General features: G+C 41.5%; 1 long non-coding RNA gene across 1 annotated transcript in view; it reads right to left on the bottom strand.

Annotated features, from left to right (window-relative positions):
• Positions 1–2,317: 2,317 nt before the first annotated feature.
• The window catches only part of LOC109283404 (uncharacterized), a 28,503-nt gene continuing 20,489 nt past the window's right edge, over positions 2,318–10,331 (bottom strand). The window contains exon 3 of the long non-coding RNA XR_009455296.1: positions 2,318–5,756. This is a non-coding gene — a long non-coding RNA (uncharacterized LOC109283404). The remainder of the gene's footprint in view (positions 5,757–10,331) is intronic.

Here is a 10,331-nt window from a genome sequence, read left to right as displayed (position 1 = left end):
TCTGCTACAGACTCCATTAAAAGTCTCCAGTAAATTAATATGGAGAAATTTTAGCTCCTCCTTCACAGGCAAGTATAGGAATAATTGGTGTCAGGATTCAAATGCCATTCACATCACTGGACCTGAAATTTGTAAAGTTAGTATCGTTGGAGCAAGAATGTTGTGCCCAGGTTACTTCTGACCCTTGAATCATATTAATTATTTCTTTGCCTGGTAAAATGTACATATATAACCAAGAGCCAGAACGAGTGTTTACAGGATGAGGAAAGATGAGGTATTGTTAAAAATATAAACAAAAATGAATAATAATAAAAAAGACAAAGGTGGGGGGAGGAGAAGAAGGGGAAGAATCAATCAGGAACAGAGTTTACTTTAGTTTTTTAGATACAAGGTGTACTACCACAATACTTTGGTTTAGTTATTATAATAGTTAGAAACAAAGTACGGTGGGAGGAGGAAGCCATAAGCAGTATTTTTGGTAACCTCTGGGTAGCACGAAAAATAAAACAGAGAGGAAAAAATAAACTCAGTGGTAGATTTAAATTTAAATGCAAAGTTTATATTTAAGTTTCTAGAACAAGAGATAGAACAATTTGGGATGTTTGGACCCTGCCATTTTTCTAAGATCAGGTTGCATGGTATTTTTAGATTTTAATACCGTACATGTTTGACTCAAATGTAGTTAAAGTCATCTTTTGACTTGGAGCTATTGTGAATTATGCCATTAGTGCTAGACGCTCTTTAAACTAGGACTGGCATAGAATTTCATGGACATGAGCCTAGAATAGAGAGGGATTTTTTTGTAAACTCAGATTTGTAATGTGTTGAAAACTCCAAAACTACCTTCAATTGAGACTAGGGGGGCTTTCAAAACATACTGGATTTTTTTGCTTGTGCTACTTCATTGCTTTGTGGGCATTTCTTCCCAGCAAATAGTGCAAGAGCTAGTATGCTGAACAAATAAATATTTAAAGGTTACTGAATGTATAACCCTTTCCTTCTGAGCTTGCTCCTGTACTGAACACACAATCACTCGAACTGTAAGCACATCTTAGGTCCCATCACAAAACAGCATTGTATTTTTAAATCAATGAACACTGCTGTCATTTTTTGGCTTATTGCTGCTTAAAACCCTCCAAAAGTAACATAAAAGTTTGTTGTAACATTTATTGAAACTTCATCTGGGGATTCACAAAATTTACTGGATGTGTCTGTGTCCTTTGTCTTCTTCTCAAACCTCTAGTAGAGAACATTTGTAGTTTGGAAATAAGTAATACAAAGTTCAAGTGTCTTATTCTAATTTAGTCTCAATTCCAAGGCTGATGCCATGGGTTTATGCTAGGATTAAACTTGACTCTATACATTGAGCAATCCTATGCTACATGAGCAGGGTAGTATGTACCATTTAAAAAATAATTAACAGATGGGGTAAGTTATGTACTCAGGAAAGTGAAGAGGAGGGCACAGTGTGTAGAGATATTTTGGAAACTTTCATTGACAACCTAATCTCAGGCTTTAATTTCAGTCCAGACAATGCTAGGCTTCTCTTGAAGAGAGTCTGGCAATTGTGACAAATTAGAACATGACTGTGTGAAGTGGATAAATATGAATAGGATGGAAGAAAAAAAACCCAACAACCCAAAAACAACCACCAGCCTGGTTACCTCTGTGATTTTAGCTCAGACACCCAAAGCTTAAGAGCTAATGCCGTAAACCCTGCTGCACTTCTTACCTGCTCAGGTATATTATGTAAGATGCCCTGGGCAAAAATGGGACTAGAACCATACTATGTGCAATATTTCAAAACCCTTTGCATATGTATGCATTGTTCACGCTCAGTATAGTTCCAGTTGCTGGTCACATAGGATCAGCCTTTGGTCTGCCCTGCACGATCATGCAGGGGAATACAGGATTGTAAAGGAAACTTTAACTTCCCCCTGCCACCCATGCCTCACGTGGCAGCCTTCCCAGGGCCAAGTCCCTTCCTGTGCATGTGGGGAGACAGTGTACAGGCTGGGAGGAAAAGAAACGAAGTCTTGGGTCAACCCATATGTTTTGGTCATCTGAGGCTTTACAATACATTTTGCTAAAATTTTATTCTGGCTTCCTTAGGTCTTTCTTAATCATTCATGTCACATTTCTTAACCCGTAGTATTTAAAGTCCTGCATTGTAAACAGAAGTGACCTGCAAAACAGCGGTTAAGAAGTGTTGAAACATCCCCAGCTATTTGAGCATGACCGAAGATTTCATGCTTTTTATGTTGCAAACTGCAGCAAACCTCAAATCAAGTACAAGAAACAAAGTAGAGTTTTTTGATGGTATCTTTTATCAGACCAACTGTATAATTGGCAAAATGACCGCCCACGCTGTATGCCTGTGACAAAGTAGGAAACGACACAGCAATGGGGAACACACATGGCAGCATTGTTATTATTTCTGATTACATACAGAAGTGATGTGATCCAGTAAATGACCATTGCATATGAAATAGAAACCAAGGACAATTTCAAAATAAAGCTAAAACACCCGTATAAAAGGACACATACACTTAATGGAGGGGAGGAGCGCTAAAAATTAGGAGCAAAGAGAAGTTATCATGTCTTCTCACATTTAGTGATATTTTTGTTTCATTAAGATGCCACAAACCATTCATCATACAACCTCCTCAGCTCATTTTTACTCTCCTTTTACTCTGAATAATACAGTTCCCTTTCCCCAAGAGGCAAAAATAGCGATATAGTAGCACAACAGACAGGTGAGAGCCTCCATTTTGGCTGTTACTTTGTGTAATAATGTAATGTGTGCTGGTATCACTTCTTCTGACTATATTGAGGGTGCATCTAGGAGACACTTTTGCCCAAAGGCTTACCATCACTTTTGGTTCTCACTAAACTGGAACAAAGAGAAGCTCAGGGTCAGAGCAATTGCCATATTTGGGTTCAGGAAGGAATTGGTATGGACTGTGGAGGTTTTTGCCTTCCTTTGTAACGGGATGGATTGACCCTCCTCCTGGGATCTCAGCATATTAAACACCTTTACAGCAGCATGTCATTGGCCACCATGGTGCCCCACTTTACCTGTGGCAGGTCTTTTGTTGTGTCAGTGCTGATGGTGTAATTTTGCTAAGAGGTTAGACAGTGTATTTGTATAGGCTGGTTTGAGTAAGGATGATCTTGCCTTAGGCAGTGCTTGGTCTAGATGATGTATGGAGGTCCCTTCCAGCCCTGCTTCTTTAAAGTGGCCTGATTCTTTTTTTTAAGTTAAAATTGGGCTGGTTCCCTGGTAATTCTGATTGCTTCTGTAAGACTCAAACTTTAGAAAGTTGTCAGGCAATACAGGTGTATAAAACATCTATTTATTTTTTCTCTCCTCACTGTTTGGCCTTAGATTGAAATCTCTTTGGGACAGTTCATAACCCTATTTGAATGTTTGGGAAGTGCTTTGCTAAGCAAGAAGGTAGCATACATTGACATGGATATTGTGCGGGCTGGGGGCGAGCCTGGCCCGTCTTTGTGCACGCGGGCTGTGGCCAGCAGCCCGGGCACGCGGGGCCGGAGGAGACCGTACGGCGGCAAGGCACGCACGGGCTAGAATTAGTCACAGAGGCGTAATGGTTGATTTAAAGATTATTTACTTACACCCAAGATGGTCGCAGTGTAGGCTGGACAGTTTCCAGGTGCAGCTCCGCTTAAATCCTTGTTGGAGGACTACGACAAATTCGGTTCTTTGGCCCCGGAGTTGTTAAGGCTCCGCGGGTTTGGCAATTTCTTTCCCACGGAGTTGCTGAAACTCCATGGGTTTGGTTCGGCTCTCTGGCCCCGGAGTTATTAAAGCTCCGTGGGTTCGGATCTTGAGTATATAGGAAAGGGATACGTCTAGGATTGCGCTTGGCGACGGGGAGAGGCCAGAGGCTGTTTAGACCTCTGTTGCCTTCTTAAGAAACGCGTTGGGTCCGTGAGGATCCGCAGCACTTAGAGATCTTCACACAGCGCGAAGTCTCCTCCTCCTGGTGTTCGTGGAGTTTTCCCTTGCGGGGGTCTCCTTGGAGTTCTCCAACTTGGGCGGAAACCACCCAAGCTCTTTATACGGCTAGCAAGCCAATTGCTAGCTGCCATGTGTGCATGTATTAGAATCGGCCAATGACGTGGCACGAATCTTCATACAAATGGCGGGAACTCCTTTGCACCGTGCATTTCTGAGACGCAAAAGAAATGCACCATGCAAAGAAAGCTACAAATTGGCAGGAAATTCTCCGTTGCACCGGGGTTCTCTTCTGCAGCAGAGAACTCCACCATGCAAGGAAGCTGCAATTTAGCGGGAACATAATTTAGCAGTGCTGAAGCACACACAAACAAAAACTCACAACTTTGGGTTGTGACAGATATGAAAAAGAATACAATCTCTAACACATTTTTCTGTTTGTCATTAAAAAGGTATTTTAATTGCACCAAAGGATGTGTATCTAAACTCTTATGCAGTTCTAGTCCTATTTGATTCTTCTTCTTCATGGCCTCTTCATCAGAGTTTTCTCTTTCAGTAATACTCATTTCTCTCTGTTTGGGAGTCCTGAAGGCCCTTCATTTTTTATCATTGTACACAAACAAGAATTTTTATTTTATTTTCATTTTCTGTTCTTCTTCCACTTTTCTTTTATCCATTACTTCCTCATTTGCTAGTGCTGCCTTTTTACTTCCTGTTTCCATACCTTTGGCTCAATCCCTTGCTAATTTTGTTCCTCTCTCTCCTTCTTGATGTATCTAGTTCTGTTTATTCTCTCACTCTTTTGGATCTATGTCTCTCCTCTTGATGGTAAAACTCTCTTGTTTAACTGGAAGGGGTCCACTAAAAATCTCTCAACAACAGTATTTCACTTTCTATGAACACACAAAACTGTAATTGGCCTAGGTTATCTAGGGAGAAGTCTCCCTCCTTCTTAATGGCTGATTTGACCATATAGTCCCTTTGGGACTCTTAAGCTTAAATACACTAAGGATGCTGTTTTCAAAAGAATCCTTAATACAAGCTCTTTTATTTTTTTTCTTTCATTCCTAGAATGTAGTTGCTGCCAGTCAGAGCTCTTTTTACATTTGTGCCCAACTGACCTGGTCCCTGAAGAGCAATACCATACCTTGCTAAGGCAAACATAAGAGGCTTGTCTTTCCAAACTGTCTCAAAATGTAGATGGTACCCAAGACTGCTCTGAAGATAAAGGAAACACCCAAAATTAGTTTGATAACCTTGGACAGTTTTTTCCTAATTAATAACAATGAATACAGACAGTCCTTGGACTTGCGACACAATTCCTGAAAACCGCATCTTAAGTCGAAATGTTGTAACTCAGAACCGTAAGAAACCTCATAAGAAATTCTCATAAGAAACAATGGGGGACTGGTTCCTGAACCAAGGCCCGATACCCTATTTTCACCAAAAATAACCCAGAATTTTGTACTCGATCAATTATAGATGAGTAATATAGCTACATTAATGTATTTGTATTGTAAATAGCAATTGTATTGATTTGGAAGGACTTCTTTGAGGTGACTTTGCTGGACTTTTTGAAAGGCTCTTGGTTGGACTTTTTGAAGGGTTCTTGGCTGGAGTCTTCTCAGGAGTCTTGGCTGCAGGAGTCTTGTCTGCTTTCTTAAAGAACGTGTCCAAGGAAGTTTGGATGAGGTGTTCTCCAGGGAGATGAGCAATGCAGCGAACTTGTTCACTGGCGTGGCATCACATCGGATCAAGCGTTATAGAGTTGAAACTGACATCATAAAGTTGAAACAGGGTGTCAATTTATAAACATTGTAAGTGCGAAACGTAGCAACTCAAAATGCTGTAAGTTAAGGACTGCCTGTATCTAGAACAGGGCTGTCCACATGTGGGTTAACATACGGCCTGGCTGCCACTCCCCTCATTGCTCCAGCTGCTATAGTTGCTATAGTGACTGTGGGCTCTGGGCTCCCCCTTCTCTCTTCTGACTTCTGCTTTCTGCCCGCCTCCTTGGGGCAGGGTGATACAGTGGAAAGGTGGCCAGGGAGGAGTCTGCACTACCCATGCTCTGCATTCAGCTGTGGGGGAACACATCCTGGCTGCTTGGGCTACACATATCATTAGAAGCAGAGTTGGGATGTATGCAATGAGGGGTGGGGAAGGGAGCCAGATGTCTACCTGGCAGGGGGGACCCCAGAAGGAGCGCGTGGCCCATGCAGAATGTGGCCTCAGGTCTGTCTGGTTTCCCACTGCCCAGAAGTTGAACAGCCCTGATCTAGTGTTTTTAGAACCCTGCAAGCTAGGCAGAATGGGTATTTTGACTTTCTTAATAAGAAGCAATATCAATGAATGGCTCACTGTGCATCTTGTCCTCCTTTTCTGTGATTTGTTTTATTCACCTCTTGTTGACTCAGTGCATAATATATACAAATCAAAGTCTTTGGGGAAGGGACGGTGTTACTGAATGCATGGAAGAGTGCAGTGTTTAGAAAATGGGGCTACAATCCCTGCCTGGGTCTCAAGGTGCTACCATGATACAAATCCCATCACCACTACCACCTTGAATAGAAACAATCATCATTATTTTGTCAACATTTTTCTCTCACTTGTACAAAAAAACCAAGAATGCCCTCAAGAATAGTTAGATCAGGGCCTAAGTATGTCTGAACTTAATGGAAACCCTCCTATTGATTTGAGTGGGCATTGGATCTGGCTTTTAAAAAAACAGGCTCAAACCACGGTAGTACTGCTAACTATAGTAACCACTTAGTTTACAGTACAATGGACCAATAATTATGCAAGACAATATGGTATGCTGTTAGCTTTTCTGTAATATCCAAAGAGCTTGCCAATAACACACGAGTGCATTTCATTCATTATCTCCTTTCCTTGCTCATGGCTCTTTATAAACATTGTGTTTTCTTCTGAGGTCAATGGGAGCTGTGGCACTGAGATCTAGCAGTAGATATATTTAAACCTGGGGATCATTCCAAAAGGCTTCTTTAAAAAGAAGATCATATTGTTTTTCCTGCTTTCCATTTTTGAAAAGGCTAGGCTTTGGCCAGAGGGTACTCCGCATATCTGGCTGCAAATAGACTACTTGGAGCCAAGCAATGTGGTGCCTTGACTAATTTCAGCATTCACTTAAGCTAAATTATTTATGATACCCTCTGTGCAGGCTTTGTTGTTGTTGTTGTTGTTTTAATGTTGTAATCTCAGCCAGAATAAAAGGGACAATTTGCATTCATTTTCAGCTACTGTAGTAGTTAAAGTGCGGGTGTGAAAGCCAAAGCAAAGTATGCTATGTTTCGAAGTTTGAATTGAGTGGCCAGCAAGGGGAATTTGGTCAGGTTAAAATGTCAGTAAATCATGTTCTGTAATGGTAAGAAAGCTTAACATTTTCACATAAGCAGCTGAAACAACATTACAAATATTTTCTAATGATACAGTCAGTTGCTCGTATCAAAAACTGAGCCACCTTCACTGCAGCGAATGTAAGTTAAGGAGATTTGCGCTGAGAAAGGTCTGCTTTTGGCATAGAAGACAGTATCACGAATTGAGATTGTTTGCCAGAGAAGCTTGGCTCAGCTTTTGGGAGAGTACAAAACAGTGTGCAGACTGCAATGGGAAGAAGAACGGAGTTTCCTAGGAGGCTCTTTTCTCAATAGATTTGAGGTGCATAAAAAGATAAACGACAAAACAAAAGACTGTGCAGGGAAATACGAAGCAGAGGTATTCCTGCCTACTGATTTGCAAACTGCCAAAGAAAGCAACAGTAACAGGAACTAGAGCCTGTGATGTGTATATTAAAGCAGAACTACCTATTCCATTCCCACCCTTTTCTCCTCTGAAAAGCTGCTATGTGAGGGGAAACATTCCTTTTAATATTTTATGAGGACAGCCATTCTTGTTTATTATGCTCATGTTACTCTGTTATATGCCAAGCAGGATCCTTCTTCTTAATAGAATTTTTTTTGTGTATCTAAAAAAAGTGGAGCGGGGGGAGAAAGAGAAAGAAAAACGGTTTGTGGGATAAATAAGGAAGCTCAAGGCAGGGTGATAGGGCAACAAAGGAGTTTTCTACAAGGTGCAGAAGGCTCTTCTTTGAAGCAATGAACCTGGTACCAAAGTCACAGACTAGAAGCAAAGTGTTCCTAAGGACTTCATGCCACAAAGCTGGCACACATTATTAAGTGTGGATCATACTTCAGTAACATCCCTGTTTATCTCAATAGTAGCATAGTACACAGGCCCCTAGAAACCCAAAGGCAACTGAAAGAATGGAAAGGAGGACCCAGTGGAAAATGGGCTGAAAGTTATCAAGTGCACCATCTTCAGTAGGACTGTCAAACTTTCTTGGTTCCCCTAGGCCAGATCTGGATCATAGGGCTCCTTGTGGGCCTCATCTGGACCTAGCTCTGGTGGCAGGGCAAGTGGCAGCCGCAATGGCAGGGTGCTGTGGGGGTTAATGCAGCTGTCACTTGTCCTGCTGTTGCTGAAATGCATCCCCAGTGGCAGGTCCCACTTTTGTTCACTCCACCCGCAAATTCCTAGCTCCTCTGGGAGCCCAGGGGCTGGATGACTGTTCCATGGGCTAGATTTTTAACATCCCTGATCTGGAGGACAGTTGGTTCCTTCACCAAATCTAGGGTTGTATCTAAAGGAACAAAAGAAAACGTCTTACTATCTGCTGGTTACCTGAATCTTCGACCTGCTGCACCACTGAGGTTCCCTGAGCATTCACACTTGTTTTGTGTTTGTCCACCTGCGGCATTTTAAATATGAGAAGACTTCACTCCTACCCAGAAGCACCTGGCCTTCTGGGCTGAATCAGGTCTATTGCAGAAGGACAAGGCTATTAGGGAAAGGAACCCTTATGCACATAGAAATGGAAGTTCTACCTGCAGTGGTATATGCAGTAACATGAGCAGATTTACTGCTTAGGCTGGATGGAAGAGGCAGTGTTAAAGATAGTGCCACAAGATTCTCTATCTGGTGACTAGGTAGGTTTAGCTATTCCAGGAGAAGGTTCACTCACAAATTGGCTACAGGTAGGGGAAGCTGTCCTTTAAATTCTTCTGTGATTATTATAGGGACATTTGATACTAAGTCTCATACCCAGAGATCCGAACTCCCTTCCCTTAAAAATAATTACTCCCAGAATGCAGCATGTTTTTTTAAATAAACTACAAGGCTGGAAATGCCTATCTTCTTAGGCAGGACAATATTTTAATACAATGTTAAAGAAAATGATGCCACAGGAGAAAGAGGATCCTTCCAACCTCCCACCACAGCTATTTTTTAAAGAATATCCCTGAGTAAATAGACCTATGAATTAATATTTTTCAGAGAGACTTGAGGGAGGCAAGAGGTTTGAAGTTGCCACTGGGCAAATTTGATTTGGTTGGATAGTGGCAGTATGTAACTCTGCCTGCTAGAACTTGCTGCTTCCTTTGAGTGGCTACCCAAATAGTCGATGCTTTAGCATTCTTGATCCCATGAAGGGAGTGGCTGGCTGGCTGGCTGGGCTCACCACTGCTTTCATAACCTCAGGCAAGTTACTGGGAGCATCTACACATTCATTAATGCACTTTTGCTAACATGCATGAAATTTAGTACCTTCATTGTGAGGTATTTAAAAGGCCCATTAGCCTATTTTAATGCACATTAGCAAAAGCACACATTTTTGTGACACTTTAATGCGCATTAAAATAGGCTAATGCATATTAAAGCGCTTGTATAGACATGGCCACTGACTATCAACATTAAAGCAATTATGAGCAAATGGAAGAGAAAAGAAGGATGAAACAAATGGGTGACTGACCTAAAAGATTTTTTTCCATTTGTAACTTTAATAAAGGAAAGTGGTAGAACTGGAGGGAGGGAGGCAGAGAGGGTGAGAGGGCATAATAAAAAAGTAAAAATCGCCTTGCTTATTTTGAACAGATCACTTTTCAATGCACAGTTTTGTATAACAGGTCAGAACCACCTCTTTCCTTTGCAGAAACCACTTATTGCTTCATGCCTGCTTTACAATAAACTGTCAAGCAAGTGTTTTCCTGTTTATCATCAAGTCAAATGTCATATCACAGCAGCAGAGCTCTACTTCAGGTAGTCTGGAACAATCTTAGTTAGAACAATTCAAAACAGCCAAAAGAAACATACCATTGAAAACTGTACGGCAGTAAATTGTGTACTGCTCGGTACCGGGTTTCTAATGTAAACACCACAACGAAACCATAGGTTAAATATGCCAATTTATCCTTTTTCTTTCTAAGCAGCTAGGGATCACATCTACCTGGTTCCGATCCTTTGGTTTAAACCTTAACCAGTCCCCCCTACGTGA

Source organism: Alligator mississippiensis, chromosome 1 (assembly GCF_030867095.1).
Source record: "Alligator mississippiensis isolate rAllMis1 chromosome 1, rAllMis1, whole genome shotgun sequence".
Taxonomy (NCBI): Eukaryota; Metazoa; Chordata; order Crocodylia; family Alligatoridae; genus Alligator; species Alligator mississippiensis.
This window is presented reverse-complemented; position numbering and strand designations above follow the sequence as displayed.